We start from the raw sequence: 19,193 nt of genomic DNA on the forward strand, positions 1-19,193 counted from the left end.
TGTTCTCTGCCTAGTTCCTAATATACTCAAATGGAAGTTTCATTTGCCTTTAGAGTCCCAGGGTCACATAACTGAACTAAGCCACCTATAATTCTTCCAGAGGATAAAAAAAAATTCAATTTGCCTTTAGGAATAGCTGAAACAATCCCCCAAAGCAGGTGCAGGTGCTCTGTGATTAACAGGATGAAATGGCTTTGTTTTGTTTTGTTTTGTTTTTCGAGACAGGGTTTCTCCGTGTAGCCCTGGCTGTCCTGGAACTCACTCTGTAGACCAGGCTGGCCTCGAACTCAGAAATCCACCTGCCTCTGCCTCCCAAGTGCTGGGATTAAAGGCGTGAGCCACCACCGCCCTGCGAAATGGCCTTATCTTAAGCAAAGCAGAGCGCTCCTTCCATCCTGTATAGACAGATAAGTGGGTGTCTGAGCTGTAGGCCAGCCAGAGTCACATGATAAGACCTATCAAAACCATTTTGTTTGAGTGTTCCATGGGGTCTTGCAGCTTAGTCTTTGGGGAGGTAAAGCCCCGAGGATTGGAGTTGAAGGCCGGCCTCATGTGATAGAGAAGCAGCTCTCATGAGTTGTCCGGCTCCCACATGTGTTCACACCAAGTAAGTTAATTTTTTTCATGTAAATTTCTTTTAATTTTAGCACTTATGGGCCAAGATGGGAGGGTATCAAGTTCAAGACCAGCCTTATCACCTTAGTAGGACTTGATCTTAAAAAGCTCTAAAGGCCTGGGGTGGACCTCAGCAGTAGAGTACTGCCTGGCATCTTCAGTTACACCTGCCAGCCCCTGAACAATAGCAAGTGTTGGAGAAACAGGAAGAGAGAAACTCAGTAAGGACTGTAAAGACAGTTTTTGTTTGATATTTCAAAGGAAATATTGGGAGAAAGTGAGGGCTATATGCCAGGGTGGGTCTGAGCAGTGTGAACTAGCCAGGTAACCTGGATGGCTAGGATGGATTTGAGGACTGCTGTGGGGAAATAGCCAGGGTCTAAACAATAACATCCCAAGCAAACCCGGGCAGAAAAAGAACATCAAGAGAACTGCCAGACAAAGTGAATGACTGATGCAGAAACTTGACAGCAGATGGGCCAAGATGGGTGACCTGGGATCCTTCTCAGCTCTGTGAAAAAACCTTAAGACCTTGGACAAGCAGAGACTTCTAGAGGTGCAGAGCCCTTGGCTGAACTAGGGCTCCCAGAACAGTACAAACAGTCCCTCCTGTGACCCTGGGAAGCTTTCCCAGCTGTCCAGTCAGCCTCTGCTCACAGGGCTCCCCTTTGTCTTCTCAGATTTCAGTCAGCACTTCAGGCTATGCTGCCATAGCTACACTGTGGCCACCAGATGGTGATGGTGTCCCCAGGTTAGTTCCCTCACAGCTGTCTTGCAACTCCTCCCAGAAAGGCAGCTGAGATGAAGCCTGGGCCTTCCTTGTAACTCAAGTTTACTTATTCCCCAGCCCCTTATGGTGTATTCAGAAATACACCATTGACACATTGGTGGGGTCCACTTCAGTCTTCTCTTGTTTAATCACTGTTTGTGTCTAGTGTCTGTGCATCGGTGTATTGCGTACATGCATGTCTGTGTGGAGGTGTCAGATTCCCTGAAGCTGGAGTCAGTGGTGAGCTGCCATGAGGGCATTGGGAATTGATTCTAGGTCTTCTGTAAGAGCATCCAGCATGTTCCCAACCACTAAGCTATCCAGTCCCACTTCAGCCTCTTTGATGTCTAACTCCACACACAACTTGGGAGGCTGAGACAGACAGAATTTGAAATTTGGGGCTAGAATTTATTTGAGATATATAGATGCTGCTTGCTTTAGAGCTTTTCTGTTGTTGTTAGAATAAAATAAATTTTTAAAACAGAATCGCTAGTCCAGATAAGTTGGAGACACCCACATTAAACACTTACTTGGGGGTTGGTTTGTTTCCCGGGCCTTTTGCATAGCCACTGTTTGTTGGTCTGGTTTCCTGCTGATGCTGACTGCCCACGTTTTATGAATGGGAACACCCATGCTCTATTAGTTCTTGAGTTCCTCTTGTTACTCATTAACAAACGGTGGAAGTGGGAGTAGGCCTTTGCTCTCCAGTTCCAAGTCCTAGACTCTTTCTCAACTTTCTCTTGCTTTCAAGTCACCCTCCAAAGAGCTCTGCCAGTGAGCTTGCTTAGTGCCTCACTAGTACAGTTCGGGAAGGGAACTTTTAGGGAACCACTAATAAGCGGCATTGCAGCTAGTTACTGGGACAGAGCCCTGTGAGAACTTGTGCAGCCTGGGTCGACTGAGAGACCCTGATTCAAAATACAATGGAGGAAGGGTGTTTTGTTTTGTTTTGTGAGACAGGATTTCTCTGTGTAGCCCTGGCTGTCCTGGAACTCACTCTGTAGCCCAGGCTGGCCTCGAACTCAGAAATCCACCTGCCTCTGCCTCCCGAGTGCTGGGATTAAAGGCGTGCGCCACCACCGCCCGGCTGGAGGAAGGTTTTTAATCTGATTTTTTTTTTTTTTTTAAATCTTTTACTGCTAAAATACTTCCACAAAGAACATTTCCTTCACACAACAGAACGGCACAGTCTGGAGGACAGGTCAAAAAATTAGGGTGGGAAGGTATGCTGAGGATTGGGGGTGGGTACCCTCTCACCCCACATGTTTGTTGAATGTGTGTGAATGTGTGTGTGTGTGTGTGTGTGTGTGTGTGTGTGTGTGTATTTTGAGGCCGGGTCTTTCTATGATGTAGTCCTAGCTGGCCTCAATTCTATGTAGATCAGGCTGACCTTGAAAACACAAAGGTCCATCTAACTCCAAAGTGCAGGGATAAAAGGTGTGTACCACCACATTCAGCTTGGACTTCAATTTTTTTTTGATTTACAATGATTGCCTCTGGGCAACTCCAGCAATGAATTCCCATGAGTCTTAATTTTCTAACTTCTGGCTGGAAGAACCTGCTTTCCTTTCTTCTTCTTGCTGGGTCATCATAGGAGAGTTCTGAATCCAGAAAGAGATTGGACACTTGATCTAAGTTTGACATGGGAGAGAAATTATCTGGGCAAAGCCTACCTCCTGGCTACTCATGTCCCCTGAATGTCATGTCTATTTCCAGACCCAGCTGGCCATGCCCTGGCGTTTTTGTTGTCCTGAGTCCCAGTTCTAGGTAGGTTTATGTCATTATTCAGCTGAAGTCTATGCTCGGCCCTCCTGATCCTGAGACACACCCTGCTTTTCCCCTGCTATCTGCCCCATACCTACCCTGGCCCAGAGAGGGTAAAAAGGGTAATGCTGGTGGAAACCAAGGCACGTCATCTGCCTGGCATTTGTCAGTGCCCAAACAACAGGGTGTGCAGGAAGAAGAATGACAAGCCTTGACAGCTGCCTAGCTACATACCTACCGTGGTAGGGAAGCTGGTCAAGTTGGGCTGAAATAGGGTGTGGTGTCTGGCGTGGGAGTCTCATGACCCACCTAGACATCTGGTTGGCTCAGAAGGTCCAGATGTGCTGACAGGTGGTAGGTAGCCCAAAACACAGGCTGCTGAATATCTCATGGCCCCAGGATTTGGTGAGCAATCTGAGCAGATGAGAACATGGAGGGATGGAAACATTATGATCCCTAATGTGCAGATAAATAATGGGGTGACTAGAGAATTAAATGACATACTTAGTAAAGCTCCATTAAGTACTCAAAAATCTCAGTTGATCTGAATCCAGCAGCCAGGGTAGAATCAGTGTCTGACTCAACTTTTATCTTGCCCATATCTGCAAAACAACAAACAAAAATCAGGATAACTACAAAAAACATTTCAGGGAGTCCTCATGGAGTCTTTCCACTTACAAATGAACAAACAGGCCCTGAGGAGAGGCTGTGATTCAGCATACCTGGCCAGCCCAGGCTGAGGCATGCAGTGACCAGCCTGGTCTATATTCTGGTTTACAAAACTGATTTTCCACTGGGCTTTCCTCCTTCTGCCACCCACCACCTAGTCATAGAAACCTGCTGAGACAGGAATAGGAACCACCTATTTTTATTTGATATTTTTAAATATATTATACTGAGTAACACAATGTCACCTCCTTTTTAGTTTTGTCTTGAGATGGTATCACAGAACCTACTTGGCCTCCAGTTTACCTTGGATTTCTGGTCCTGTCTCTCCCTCCTGAGCACCTGGATTGCAAGTGTGCACCACCATACCTGACTAGTGTGTACCAGGGATGGGACCCAGGGTTTCCTGTATTATAAGCCAGCGCTCTGCCAAGTGTCCTGAATCTCCAGGCCTGTGTTTTGTCTAGTTTTCTGCATCAGAGTCTTATGTATCCCAGTCTAGCCTGGAAAGAATAGAGATCCTCCTGCCTTCATTTTCTAAGTACTGGGATTACAAACTCACACCATCATATCTCCCAGATGAAGAAACAAGACCTAGGAGGAGGTAACAGGCGGAGCATAGAGCTGACCTCATTTCATCCCTCCTCACTCCCTTCCTGGATCATCCAGATGTCTACTCTAGCAGGAGTTCTCCTCAGAGGCTTATTGACTGGGAAGAGCTCTAAGGAACTCACCCTAAGGGGAAGTGGATGGAACCCTTTCTTTTCTAAATAACATTGGTGAGCCAGAGACAGGGGTTGATATTTCCTGCAGATGTTGGTGAAAGTCAAAGCACAGCTGGACATGGTGTTGCATGCCAGTAATTCCATAACAGAGAGGCAGAAGCCAAAGGATCATTGCAAGTCCGAGGCCATCCTGGCCTACAGTGGGAGACCTCATCTCCCAGGAGGGGAGAGAAGGCTGAGGATATAGCTTAGCTGGGAGAGTGCATGAAGCCTTGGGTTTGAGCCCCAGTGCTACTGAAGCCCACTGTGGTGGTACATTCCTGAAATCCTACTACTAGGGAGATGGGGCAAGAGGATCACAAGTTCAAGGCAAGCCTTGGCTATATAGGGAATTTGAGGTCAGCCTGAGATACATGATAAGACCATGTTGTGTCTCAAGACAAAAAGGGAAGGGGTTGTTCCTGTGTTTCATAAAAAACTAGGGGTTTTTGTTGTTGATTAGGATTTTGTTGCCTTAAAAAACAAAATCTCCAGGTAATGGTGGCACACATTTTTTTGTTTTTGTTTTAAAGATTGATTTATTTTATGTTAGCCCCTTGTTGCTGTCGCTGTCTTCAGACACACCAGAAGAGGGCATCAGATCCCATTACAGATGGTTGTGAGCCACCATGTGGTTGCTGGGAATTGAACTCAGGACCTCTAGAAGAGCAGTCAGTGCTCTTAACTGATGAGCCATCTCTCCAGCCCCTCTAAATCGTGGCACACATTTTTAATCTCAGCACTCTGTCCCCTTCCAAAATAATAATGATACAATGAATAATATTTTCCTATGTATGTGACTGTATGTTTGTATTGCCAGCATGTGGTTCAGAGGTATTGGATCTGCTGGAACCAGAGTTACATGTAGTTTTAAACTTCCCAGTATGGGTGCTGGGAAATGAATCTGGGTCCTCTGGAAAAACAGTGCTCAGTCCTAACTGCTGAGTCATCTCTCCAACCTATTGTTTCCTGTGTATAGTGTGTGCGTGTATGTGTATGTGTGTGTGTGTGTGCAATTGTACAGCTGTGCACTTGGCCCTGATTGGGTTAGTGAAAGGATGGAAAAGGGACAGACAGAAATGTGCCAAAAAGCTAGGCTCAGGTGGGCCATGGACACTAATGGAGATGAGCCAGCAGCAGCCAGGAAAGTCAGTGCACTGATTTTAGGAATCTGGATCCAGGAGGCAGATCCAGTGAAGGAGGCAGGCTTAGTTCATCTCAGTAAGAGATCTCTGTAGGGAGCAGTCTCTGTTGTAAACATCTAGGAGGAAGCTGTGCTTGAGACATCACACCATCAACATGAGCCAAAGGGCTTTGCCAGTCCCATGGATTTGGGGCACTGGAGTCCTTGACATGGCCTTGTTCATGTCAACCACACACTCACTCAGGGAACGTGTGTGCGCGTGCATGAGCAAGCGAGCGAGAGCTAGCTCACACTCACATGGGTTCATGTGACATATTCGAAGGTCAGAGAAGGGGCAACCTCTGTGTCCTGTTGGTCCTCTTTCTACCTTTCTACCGCAACCTTCCTGGTCGGCCTCTGGCTCCACCTCCCAGCGTGACCCTGGTATTCTGGGATTGCAGACACACAGAGCTACTACATCTGGCTCTATGTGCATCTTGGGGATCCAACTCAGGTCTGTGTGCTTTGGGGGCACATGCATGCTTGCTCTACAGAGCCATCTCCTCAGCCTGAAAAGCTTTGTTTTCCTGTAGTGCCACATGTGAAACCTAGGGTCTTGCTCATGCTGGGCGAGTCCTGTGCCACCGAGCAGTGTTCCCAGGTCTCCAGCAACGTTCTCATCCCAAATCCAAAGCTTTCTCAAGCTCCCAAGCTGTTTAGTCTCTGCCTGAAGGTCACGGCAAGGTCCCCTTTTCCGTTTTGCCCTGCTGGCCTTTCCTGCTCTACTTCCTGTCTCCGTGTTCATCCTCTGGTCCAGCCAGATTTCTCAGCATTCCTCAGCCACTTGCCTGTTGACAGCTCAGTATCCTTGAACATGCTGTTCCCTTCATGGGAGACACCTTTCCCCCTTGGCGGGTCAAACTTGCCGGGCTTTTCTGCCCAGCTCAGTTCTCCTCCAGAGACACCCTAGGTGGCATCAGCGACCTTTACCTTTGCTCTCTCAACAACTTAGCTGTGCAATTATTTATTTACTTAATCTAATTAATCACGTCTATATTTTAATTAAGGTCATTGACGTATTTAATTAGTTAGTTTGGAGACAAGGTTTTGATATGCAGACTAGGCTGGCCTCAAATTCCCAAATGGCCTCAAATGAGTCCCCTGCCTCAGTTTCTTGCTAGGATTGCAGGCCATCATGACTTGCCGTGTATAGTTATTATATATTCTTCTTTCTTTCCTATCTATCTATCTATCTATCTACCCACCCACCCACCCACCCCTCCATCTCTCTGTCTTTCTCCCTCCCCCTCACCCCCCCACTATCTTTCCTATGTAAAGGCTTCTTTTGGCTTAGTTTGTCCTAGGCAGTGGAAGATGACCTTGAACTCCTGTTCCTCCCAAGTGAGGGGATTACAGGTTGGTGCTGCCAGTCCTGGTTTTCTCCATGTTCTCTACAAAATCTATCTCAGAGGAACAGTGCTTGGTAGAGAAGTTGCACTCTTTTTAAGGTATCACAGTTTGGAAACAGCACCATGCCATAGAACCTGCGGGCTCTGTATGATGGAATGCTCACCCTCAGGCTTGAGGACCCTCCCAAACTTGATGTCTCCTACCAGATGACAGCCTGTCTCTAGGCACAGAGGCTCCTGTATGCCTGGGAGTGGTTGGCTCGAAGTGAATCCTGCCCACACACTCAGACAGGGCAGGGCCACAAACTCATGAGTCTCCATGCCTGTGTAGGGTGAGGCCACTGTCCAGGGACAGCTCAATTCTTCTCTTTGTTAAAAGAAAAAAAAAATTTTAAGGGCAGGGAGGAATAGTGCACACCTTGCCTTAAATCTCAGTGCTCGAGATGCTGAGGCAGGTGGATTTCTGTGAGTTTGAGGCCAGCAGAACAAGTTCCAGAACAGCCAAGGCTATACAAAGAAACCCTGTTTCAGAAACAAAACAAAACAAATAGATATTTGTGACAGGTTGGAGAGATGGTTCAGCAGTTAAAAGCACTTCCTGCTCTTACAAAGAAAGGACCTAGGTTCCAGTCCCAGTATCCACAGTTCACATCCATCTGCAGCTCTCCTTTGAGAGGATCCAATGCCCTGTTCTGGCATTCATGGGCATCAGGCACATACAGTGCACAGACATTCATTCAGGCAAAATACTCATACACAAAAAAATAAGAGCTGGACCTAACCGTAGACCCTGTTAGCCTCAAACTCACAAAGATCTGCCTGCCTCTAGCTCCTGGGTGCTGGGAATAAGGGATGTACCACCATTACTCAGCTAAATAAATTGGTTGTTTGGTTGCTTTGGTTTGGGTTGTGTTGTTTTTTTTTTGGGGGGGGGAGCAGGAACTGGGGTTCTTTTTGTTTTTTGTTTTGGTTTTGGTTTTTTCAAGACAGGATTTCTATGTGTAATAGTCCTGGCTGTCCTGGAATTCACTCTGTAGACCAGACTGGCCTCCAACTCACAGAGATCCTCTACCTCCCAAGTGTGGGGATTAAAGGAGTATGCCACCATGTCTGGCTAAATAAATCTTTTTTTTTTTTTTTTAACGTTTTACATTTATTTATTTATTGAGGGGCATGCCACAGTGGAGGTCAGAGGACAGCATGCAGGGCAGCAATCTCAAACGACACTGCAAGGTTCACTTGACAGAAAATGCCTTCATCTACTGAGCCATCTTGTTGGCCTTCCTGACCAGGAATGTGTCTGGGCACCTTTAGCCTTCAGAAATCTTAGAACCTGGCTCTGAGTTCACTAATGACAGAGACTGTCCTAGATGGGCTTCCTACTCTTGCCTTTATTGTGGGATCAGTGCAATGGTCTCCCTGCCCAGGCATTCTGACTAGTACAGAGCACACTTGGGGTTCTGCTTAGCTCCTGCGCTTGAGACACCCCCTCACAGTCACTTCCTCCAGACAGAAGCTCGCTGTGTTTCCTGGCCTTTTCACAGCTGGAGCTCTACCAACGATCTTGGTCCTCCCAGATCCACTGCTGGCAGCTCAGGTCCTTGGAGCTCAACATTGCCAAAGTACTTATTCTGGGCAGACTCCTAGAATACAGGTGTCTTGGGGCCACCTCTGCCTTCCAGGACCCTGTGAGGAGAGGATTGCTTGTTTTGGAGCAAGCATCTCTAATGGAGTGCTTGGGGACAAGCTGCAATGAGGAGAGGTGTTCAGTGTCCCAAGAGCCTCAATTATGGATCCTCATAGGGAGGGGCCCAAGTTGACTCATTTATTAATTACCCCATTCTCTAGCAGGGGGTGTCCTGTAAAATGAACTGCATTCGGTGTCAGAGGGCCTGAGGCACTCTTCACTTGGTACTGTGGATAAATCACCACATCCGAGGACCCTGTTTTCTGTTTCCTGCCTTGAAGGATGTGGGGAGATCAGCAAGGCCATGTTTGTGAAAGCTTCAAGCAGGCCACACATCACACACATCTTCACTTCTGTTTTCCTCCTGGTGCATTTTCTAGATCCTGGCAGACAGCACTTGGAAGTTTCTGTTGTGAGAGAAGGAACAAGTGAATGGGCAAAGAATATTTGAAGCTGGGTTAGGTGGTACAGGACACACGGGATGCTTGTAATCCTAATGGTCAAGAAGTGGAGGCAGTAAGATTAGGGATTCAAGGCTAGCCCTTGTCCACATAGCAAATTTAAAGGGAAGCTAGCCTGGGCAGATGGGACCCTAACACAAAACCAAAACTACAAACAAACAAACCCCACCAGTGGATAGTATTAAAAATAAAAATGAAGTTGAGGGGTGGTGGCGCACGCCTTTAATCCCAGCACTCGGGAGGCAGAGGCAGGTGGATTTCTGAGTTCGAGGCCAGCCTGGTCTACAGAGTGAGTTCCAGGACAGCCAGGGCTACACAGAGAAACCCTGTCTCCAAAATAAACGAGTAAATGAATATGGATAGCATCTGTTCTTACCAGCATACTATCGGTATGTCCTCTATCTGAAGGCAGTATAATAATCAGAATTTTGGGACAAGTAGGTGGAGTAAGAACAGGAATGGAGAGACTGTTCAGTGGCTAAGAGCACTTGCTGCCCTTGCAGAGGACCCAAGTTCAGTTCTCAGCCCATGTCAAGTGGTTTACAATTACCTTTAACTCTAGCTCCAGGGGACTCAATGCCTCTGGCCTTCGTGGGCACCTGCATTCACAAAGACAAGCACACACAGACATAATTTAAAAATAATACACATGATTTAAAATAATAAAAAACACACATCATTAAAAAATAATAATAGTGTACTACCTTGAGATTTTGAAGAACTAATAAGTAGGTTGGGGACGTACTTCAGTGACAGGTCCTGGGCTCATCAGACGTGAGGGCCAAAGTTTGACACATAGCGACACAAATAATTACTTAATCAGTCTACATGCCTTTAATTCTAGCACTTAGGAGGCAGAGGCCAGAGTTCCAAGCCAGCCTGATCTATAGAGCAAGGACAGCCAAGGCTACACAGAGAAACCCTGTCTCAAAGACAGCACCCCCCCCCCCCACACACACACACACACAAAAAGCCGAGCATAGTGATCCACACCATTAACATTAATCCCAGCACTGAGGCAGGCAGATCTCTGAGTCTGAGGCTACTAGGTCTATGTAATAAATTCTAGGACAGCCAGACCTATGTAGTCAAATCCTGTTTCAGAAAACAAAACAAAGCAAAACAACATGAAAATTGTCTGTCATCCTGGACATATTATCAACTAGTGAACTGCGGTTTTCCTCAATCTTTACAGTACCATGAAAAATGATGGCTTGTTCTGTGAATGAGAGACTGAGATGACTGAGACTCAGGACGCTAAGTGACTTGCTAAGAGCTAGTAGAAGTCTGCACACTCCCAAGCTTCATTGTTTTGTTTTGTTTCCGAGAAGATTTATCTGTGTAGCCCTTGTTGTCTCAGAACTCACTCTGTAGATCAGGCTAGCCCTCAAACTCACAGAGATCCTCCTGCCTCTGCCTCTGGATTACTAGAATTAAAGGCATGCCATCTTTATTTTTGAACACTAATTATAATCTTTTCCACACCAAATATATAGATATTGAGGTTTTGGTGCTGGCCCTTGAACCCAGGACCTTGAGCATGCTAAACATTTATTCTACCACTGAGCCAGGCTTCTGGTCCCAAAGAGATAATTTTGGATGACTTTAGCTGTTGTTACTATTGGAACTACAGTTTGCATTCTAGTGTAGGGCCAGTGTCTGACCCATTTATCAGGGAGCAAGTGGAGAGGCTGCCTCCCTAGAATGTCCTCTATTGTCACCCAACTGAAAAGTTTAATTGCAGTTTCAAGTCATTGAGAGGTGGGAGATTTTGGCGGCACATGTGTGTAATCCCAGTATTGGGAAGTGATGGCAAGGAGACTAAGTGTTCAGAGTTACTCTCAGCTACAGGTTGAGTTCCAGGCTAGGCTATGTTAAGATACTGTTTCAAAACAAACAAGGCTGGCAAGATGGTAAATAAAGGTGCTTGCTACCCAGGAACCACAGTACGGAAGGAGAGAAGTGAGTTCCCAAAATTGCATGAGCATGCACATGTATACACAGAGACATGTCATACACATACATGCGGGGACACACACACATGCACACACGCACGTGCACATACACACAAATAAAATGTAATTTTTTTCTTTTATTAATCAAGCTATTTATTTTGAGATAGAGTCTCAGTGTTTAGCCTGGAACTCATTATGTAGATATGTAGATTAGGCTGGTCTCAAACTCACAGAGATTCTCCTGCCTCTGCCCATGAATGCTAGGATTATGTGTATGCCCTTGTTAAAATATAATTTAAGAACCCCAATTGCAAAATTTCCTAATCACCAGCTTTAATTCAAAGTATAGCATTTAGCTAATAGGGCGTGCTAAGGGATGACGGTGTGGGAGGGGTCTGCATTTAATCTTAAAGGCTGAGCTGCTGGGTCCTCCTGTTATCCCAGTCCTAGGGAGCAGGCAGATTGGAAAACATCACTCCAAACCCACCTCAGGATCCCTGGGACATGGCTCACTGCAGTCTGCATGGAGACATAAACCCAGACCTTGAATATGAGACCAGGCCCTTCTCTGTGAAGTAGCATAGCATATGGTGATGGAAGAAGGCCACTGCTCTGAAGAACAGAAGCAGTCCTAGTTTGGAGCAAAGGATATTTGTTTCATTGGTTTCTTTGAGCCCTTACAAAGGAACGTGTTTATATACAGAATCTACTTAAGTGGTCCTGTCCTATGCCCTTCCACAATCCCTTAAAGAAGATCTCAAAAGTAAAATAGAGGTGAGTGTGGTAGTTGACACCTGTAAACCCAGCAGCTAGGAAGCTGAGGCAGGAGGATCACAAGCTCGTGGTCAGCCTAAGCTATTTTTTGAGAAAAAAAAATTCTCCCAAATGTGTTTGTGTGTGTGTCCAATAATAAGATATAGGAGAAAAAACAGCTGGCCATCATGGCATATGCCTTTAATCCTAGCATGCTTGAGGCAGAGGCAGATGGAGCTCTGTGAGTTTGAGGCCAGCCTGTTCTACACATCAAGTGTCAGAATAGTTGCCGGGCGGTGGTGGCGCACGCCTTTAATCCCAGCACTTGGGAGGCAGAGGCAGGCAGATTTCTGAGTTCGAGGCCAGCCTGGTCTACCGAGTGAGTTCCAGGACAGCCAAAGGCTATACAGAGAAACCCTGAAAAACCAAAAAAAAAAAAAAAAAAAAAAAAAAAAAAAAAAAAAAAAAAAAAAAAAAGTGTCAGAATAGTTAGGGCCACATAGAGCCTGTCTGAAGTACCTCCCCCAACACACATACAAAATCTAGTAAATGAACAAAAACACTCTTCCCCAGGATGTGCCTGCAACACCAAGCAACAGAGGCAAGGTATTTTAGACACCAAGTCCTCCTAGCCAGGGAAGCAAAAACCCAGCAGTGAATCAGACGGCTGTGGAAGCAAGCTGCACTTTGGGTCCTGGATTTGTCGCTGGCCATGCTCGTAGGCAGGATGCTATTTCTGGAGCAGAGAAATGTTGCCAGCCTAGGGGTGTTCAGAGGGATGAGAAGCTCATATGGGTCAATCCTGTTGCTACTCTCTCATCCTGGCCATTTGGAGAAATTTCATCTAACTGAGAGGCAAAAAAATCTCTAATCACAGCTTTACCACTTCATCAATGACAACAGAGTGAGTGAGGAGCTGGGATGTTTCTAGGTTAGTTACTGATGGAAGAGCCAGGGACTCCCATCTCCCTTCCCTCCTCTCTTTCTTTGAATCAGAGTCTAATATAGCCTAGGCTATATATAGCTGAAGATGGTCTTGAACACCTGATCCTTTTGCTTCCATCTTCCAAATGCCAGCATTGCCCGGCTTTCTATCTATCTCTATGGAGTTTGCTTTAGACAAACTGAGGTCAGTATAGGGGCTGTGCAGTCTTTTGTTTTGTTTTTTTGTTTGTTTGTTTGTTTGTTTGTTTTTGAGACAGAGTTCCACGTGGTCCAGGCTGTTCTTGAACTCATTATCTAGCTGAAGAGGTTCCTGAGGTCCCAATCTTCCTGCTTCTACGTCACTAATGCTCGGATTGCAGGTTAGTGCCATCACATCCAGTTCAACCATAGAAATTTAATTTATAAGGAACAAAAGCTGGAAACACAAATGTCTGTCACTGGTGGGCGGATAAGACAGTCATCACGGTGCCATACTGTGGAGTCCCGTGCAATAGTAGAGAGAAATGCTTTTCTATACATGCTGCAATGCAGGGGAACCTCAAAAACACCATGGTGACTGGAGGAGGATAAACACAAACCTTTTGTTTTGTTTTGTTTTGTTTTGTTTTGTTTTTGTTTTTTCAAGGGTTTCTCTGTGTAGCCTTGGGTGTCCTAGAACTCACTCTGTGGACCAGGCTGGCCTGGAATTCACAGAGATCTGCCTGCCTCTGTCTCCTGAGTACTGAAATTAAAGGTGTGTGCCACCATTGCCCATCTCACCAAAAAAAAAAAGTAAAAGTTTATTATTATTTTAAATGTATGAGTGTTTTGCCTGCATGTATGTTTGTGTACCATTTGCATGCCTGATGCCTAAAGAGGTTAGAAGAGGGTGCTGGGTCCTCTGGACCTGGAGTTACAGGTGGTTGTGAATGATCATGTGAGTGCTGAGAACTGAACCCGGGTCCTCTGCAAGAGCAACAAGTGCTCCTAACCACTGAGCCACTTCTCCAGCCCTGACACAAAACCCTATGTGTTATGTGTGGCTCTAGGTAGATAACATTTTTAGGACTGGCTAATCTCAGAGGCAAGAAACACAGCAGATGCTGCTGGAGTTTAGAACAGGGAGTAGCCTGGTCACAGGTGGGCTTAAGGGAAGTCTGAGAGTATAGTGGGATTATGGTTGTACATGTTTATAACTTTATTAAAACTCATCCCAGTTGGGGGCCTAGAAAGATTGTGCAGTGGTTAAGAACACGGGTTGCTCTTCCAAAGGGCCTAGGTTCAAATTCTAGCATCCACATGGTGGCTCACACCCATCTGTAATTCCAGTTTTAGGAGATTCAACACCCTCTTCTGGTCTCTGAGGGCACATGTGGTTGCAGAGATATAAATGCAGGCAAAACACAGATATACAGAAAATAAATAAGAATATGTGAAGTCCTTACATATAACCCATATGTCACTGGGCCCTATTGAGCACCTATGTTGGGAGTAAACTGCACATCAAACAACCCTTCCACTTCCTGTCCACAGTGAAGGCTCAGGACAGTCCACATTCCTAACCCAGTGGTCAAGCTGGGCAGTGGTGGCACATACCTTTAATCCTAGCACTTGGGAGCCAGAAGCAAGCAGATATCTGAGTAGAGGCCAGCCTGGATTATAGTGAAGTTCCAGAACAACCAGAGTGACACAAAAACACTGTCTCAGAAAACAAACAAAACCAGACTAAACACAGTGGTCTCTAAGTGCAGAGCATAGGAGTTCATTAGAAATAAAGACCTTGGGCTGGAGAGATGGCTCAGTGGTTAAGGTAACTTGTTGCTTTTGCCGAGGATCTGAGTTCCGTTCCCAGCATCCCCATGGTTGGTGGCTAACAACTGCCAGCAACTCCAGTTCCAGCGGATCTGACATTCTCTCCAAAAGAAGGACTAGATTAAAGAACTATGACAAGCACCTACTGTGTGCACCTACTGACAGGATGACTTACCATCCTCATAGGAGCACTGTTTCATTTTCCTGGCACAATTTATAGACAAGGAAACAGAGGTTCTGAGAGGCTGAGAGACTCTCCAGCTAAGAGACAAAGATTGGAGCCTGGTGTGGTGGCCTATGGCTGTAAATCTAGCTCTTGAAAGAGTAGGGCATGCATGCATGAGGATTAGGAGTTCAAGCCTAACCTAGCCTACCGTAGCAAGTTCAAGAACAGCCTGAGCTATATGAGACCCTTGCCTCAAACAAAGAAACAGTCTTTCAAAACAACAAATGCTACATTCTCTGCTTACTCATGCCTGTAATCCTAGCATTTGAGACACTAAGATAAAGCCTAGATGTTTCCGGCCAGCCTAGGGGCTGCTGCATGGTGACAATAAAGCCAAAAACTAAAGAGGTTACAGAGGGGCCAAGATGGATTCTCCACATTTCTTTGAAGCATGCATGCTCTACTACCCCATGCAAATGCATCCTCAGTTCTGGTCAGAGGTACCAGAAGGGACAGGAGAATGACAGTAAATGCAGCTCCTTCAGTTTTATCTGGGAACAAAGTGTGGGTATAAAGAATAAACATGTGCAACACACTCACCACGGCTCAGTGTTTTCCTCAAGGCTCAGGCAGAACCCTTTGTTTAAGGTTATGTTGTTTACTCCCAAGGGACGGGGGAGTGGGAAAATTAGAAGTAGCGCTTGGACAGAAGCCCAAGAGGTTTCAACTCAGTTCCTTGGGAGCCTGATTGGGGACACACAGAGCTCGGGACTCAGGGATCCTGGCCAGGGATAAGGAGGGCCTCTGGGGACCCAGGAGGGCGGGGCTGTGGTTTCCAGATGCACGGATGACATAATGTCTGCCTGGCCTGCAGACGCCAGTTCTGCTAGAGTGGCCCTTCCAAGTAGCAGGGCCCTAGGTCTTGCCCCGGGTTTGCCCTGATGCTTAGAGGGCAGGTTTTTTCCCTCACAAAGCTGCTTGGGAAGTTGAATTCATCAGCTGGGATCTCCTGCTTAAACCCACTGCTGCCTAGATCCTGGCTGCTCCAGACAGTGTCACCTTCATCAGTCAGCACAGGTGGTTTTCCACAGCCTGCTTGTTCCACCTTTGTTGTGTTTGTTTGTTTTACTTTTTTTTTTTTTTTTTTTTTTTTTTTTTTTGGTTTTTTTGTTTTTTTGTTTTTTTGTTTTTTGGAGACAGGGTTTCTCTGTGTAGCCCTGGCTGTCCTGGAACTCACTCTGTAGACAAGGCTGGCCTCAAACTCAGAAATCTGCCTGCCTCTGACTCCCAAGTGCTGGGATTAAAGGTGTGCGCCACCACTGCCCGGCTTGTTTTACATTTATTTATTTTTATTTTTATTTTGTGTGTGTGTGTGGCAAGTACCTTAACTCACTGAAGTATCCTAACAGGATTTGTGTGTGTGTGTGTGTGTGTGTGTGTGTGTGTGTGTGTGTGTGTGTGTGTGTGCGCGCGCGCATGCGCCGCGGCGCGCGCATGAGCACAGGTGCCATAGAACATGTGTTAGAGGTCAGAGAACAACCTACCAGAGTTGGTTCTGTCTATTGGAAGTAAGGTGATAGCAAATTCAAGAGACTAGAGAAGACAAAGCAGTTTTTAATATGTATCTGCAGAGAGGAACGGAGCATAGAGAAAAAGTGAGAACAGTTGGTGTGCTGATTTGGCTGGCTGGCACAAGACTGGTTTTTAAAGTCCTCCCTTCGTGAGAAAGACTCATCCTCTCTTCCTATAGGCCAAGACTAGCTGCCTTCTCAAATCCCCCATCCTATTGGTTCAGGACACAGAGTCTTAGCCAATGAATCATTTGGGGCTCGGGATCGCCCACTTTTCTTATCCTGGGTTCAGTCATGTAGCATCCTGCCTGTAGTGTCTCCTGTTCATCATCATACCTCTGCTGCACTCTAAGCACACAGCAGGGCTGGAGAGATGGCTCAGTGGTTAAGTCAGTTACTGCTCTTGCAGGAGACCCGAGTTGTATTCCTAGGCCCTACATCAGGTAGCTCACAACTTCCTGTAACTTCAGTTCCAGGACATCTAACACCCCTCTGACTTCCTCTTGTACACACACACACACACACACACACACACACACAACTCACACTCAAATAAATAATAATTAATATTAAGGAAAATGGCTTTAAAAGAAAAAAGGAAGGAAGAAAATGGATTTAAAAAATATTATTTAGGTTTTTTTTATATGTATGAGTACACTGTAGCTGTCTTCAGACACACCAGAAGAGGGCATTGGATCCCATTACAGATGGTTGTGGTTGCTGAGAATCGAACTCAGGACCTCTGGAAGAACAGTCAGTGCTCTTAACTGCTGAGCCATCTCTCCAGCCCAAGAAAATGTATCTTAACAATCCATTTCTTACATCTCCTGCTACCACATGGCTGAGAACTGAGCTCAGGTTGTAGGGCTGGGTGGCAAGCCCCTTTACCTGCAAAGCCATCTCACCAGCCAGACCACAGTGGTCACTGTTGTCACTCTTGATCCATCAAGTGAAGATCTTTCAGGTGAGAAGAGATGTGCTCTGGGTAGGGACAAAGCCAATACCAGAACCCTGACCCTGGCTATGGTGCTACTTAATAAGAAGTGTCCGTCTTTCATACACTGTCTTACAGAACACTTGCATGTACTTTTCTCCCTTCACCTTGTGAGACAGAAGGGTTATGACCTCTGTTTTTATAGATGAGCAACTGGGGGTTATAGGGTTAACCAGTTTGCTCAAGGTCACCCACTAGGAAATAACAAAGCCAGGACTCATGGCCAAATGTTCTGCTCCCAAACTGTTTCACACTGTGTTCCAGACCACATCAGCAATACCTCAGTGCCCTGAAGCCCAGAGAGGGACTCAGGGCAGTCCCCCGCGCATGCTTTCCAGTAGTGCCTTAGAGTAAATGATGAATCTTTGTCTTTGTCCTCTTCTTCCTCTTCTTCCTCCTCCTCTTGCTTTCTTTTCTTCTTCTCTTCCTTCGACTTCCTCTCTCTTCACCTTCCTCTTTCCCCTTTTCTTCTTCCTCTTCATCCCCCTCTTCTTTTGTTTGTTTTGAAACAGGGTCTCTTTTTTCCTGGCCTCAAACTCACTATGTATCAGAAGATGACCTTGAATTCCTGATCCTCAGGCCCCAACTCCCACCTCAATTGTTCTTTAGATGGACAGGGTCCTCTCTAATGACTTTGGTTTTTTTTTTTTTTTTTTTTTTTTTTTTTTTTTTTTTGGTTTTTCGAGACAGGGTTTCTCTGTGTAATCCTGGCTGTCCTGGAACTCACTCTGTAGACCAGGCTGGCCTCGAACTCAGAAATCCACTTGCCTCTGCCTCCCAAGTGCTGGGATAAAGGAAATAAAGGGATAAAGGCATGCGCCACCACCACCCGGCTCTCTAATGACTTTGTATTCCAAACTTAACCTAGGAAAAAGCTGCTGTGCCCTGAGGTCTGTGGACAATCTAGACATTATTTTTCCACTTCTGGGCATTCTTCTCTTTCCCTGTAGTCTCTTAGATCTCTTTACAACAACAACTAACCCCATAATTGACACGTGGTGGCACACACCTTTGCATTCGGGAGGCAGAGGCAGGCAGATCTCTGTGAGTTCTAGGCCAGCCTGGTCTACAAAGTGCATTCCAAGACAGCCAGGGCTACACAGAGAAACCCTGTCTGGAAAAACCAAACCAAATCAAACCAAACCAAACCAAACCAGCCTCTCCCTGCTAGGCATGGGAGTCCCATTTGATTCCAGTACTCCAGAGAAAGGGATAGACAGACCTCTCATTGTCACAAAGACAAATGAACAGATAAACCCCATCCCACAACCCATTATTCCCCACCAATTCTCCCTTCTATAGGATTTGTATGTAACTGGAGTTGAGAGATGGCTCAGCAGTTAAGAGCACTAGCTGCTATTCCAGAGGTCCTGAGTTCAATTCCCAGCAACCACATGGTGGTTCCTGACCATCTATAAAGGGATGTGATGTCCTCTTTTGACATGTAGGTGTCCATGCAGCAGATAAATAGTTCGCACCAATGACAAGGATGGTCTTGATTCCACTTGAAAAGGGCATATACAATTCCAGTGCCTTTCACATGTCTCCTACACAGGCTTCAGAGTCCATCCGTGAGGACTCCTAGAGACTCAAGTGCAGGTTAACTCTGGACTACATGACATCCTCACTCACTCACTCCCTCCCTGACATTATTGGTTAGTTTGGGTTTGTTGTTTTATGCATGGGAATGTTTTTCCTACATGGGTGTATAAAAACCACACACACTTGCTGCTAGAGGAGGTCAGAAAGGGGTGTCACAT

The 19,193-nt window shown here is 46.0% G+C and overlaps 1 long non-coding RNA gene across 1 annotated transcript; it reads right to left on the reverse strand.

The window, feature by feature from the left end:
• Positions 1-8,335: 8,335 nt before the first annotated feature.
• On the reverse strand, positions 8,336-15,525 carry LOC143435403 (uncharacterized). The gene is made up of 3 exons (XR_013105658.1): positions 15,469-15,525; positions 9,809-9,857; positions 8,336-9,204 (listed from the first exon to the last, which is right to left on the reverse strand). It is a non-coding gene; the product is annotated as an uncharacterized LOC143435403 (long non-coding RNA).
• Between the last annotated feature and the right edge of the window lie 3,668 nt (positions 15,526-19,193).

This window comes from Arvicanthis niloticus, chromosome 21 (genome assembly GCF_011762505.2).
Source record: "Arvicanthis niloticus isolate mArvNil1 chromosome 21, mArvNil1.pat.X, whole genome shotgun sequence".
NCBI lineage: Eukaryota > Metazoa > Chordata > Mammalia > Rodentia > Muridae > Arvicanthis > Arvicanthis niloticus.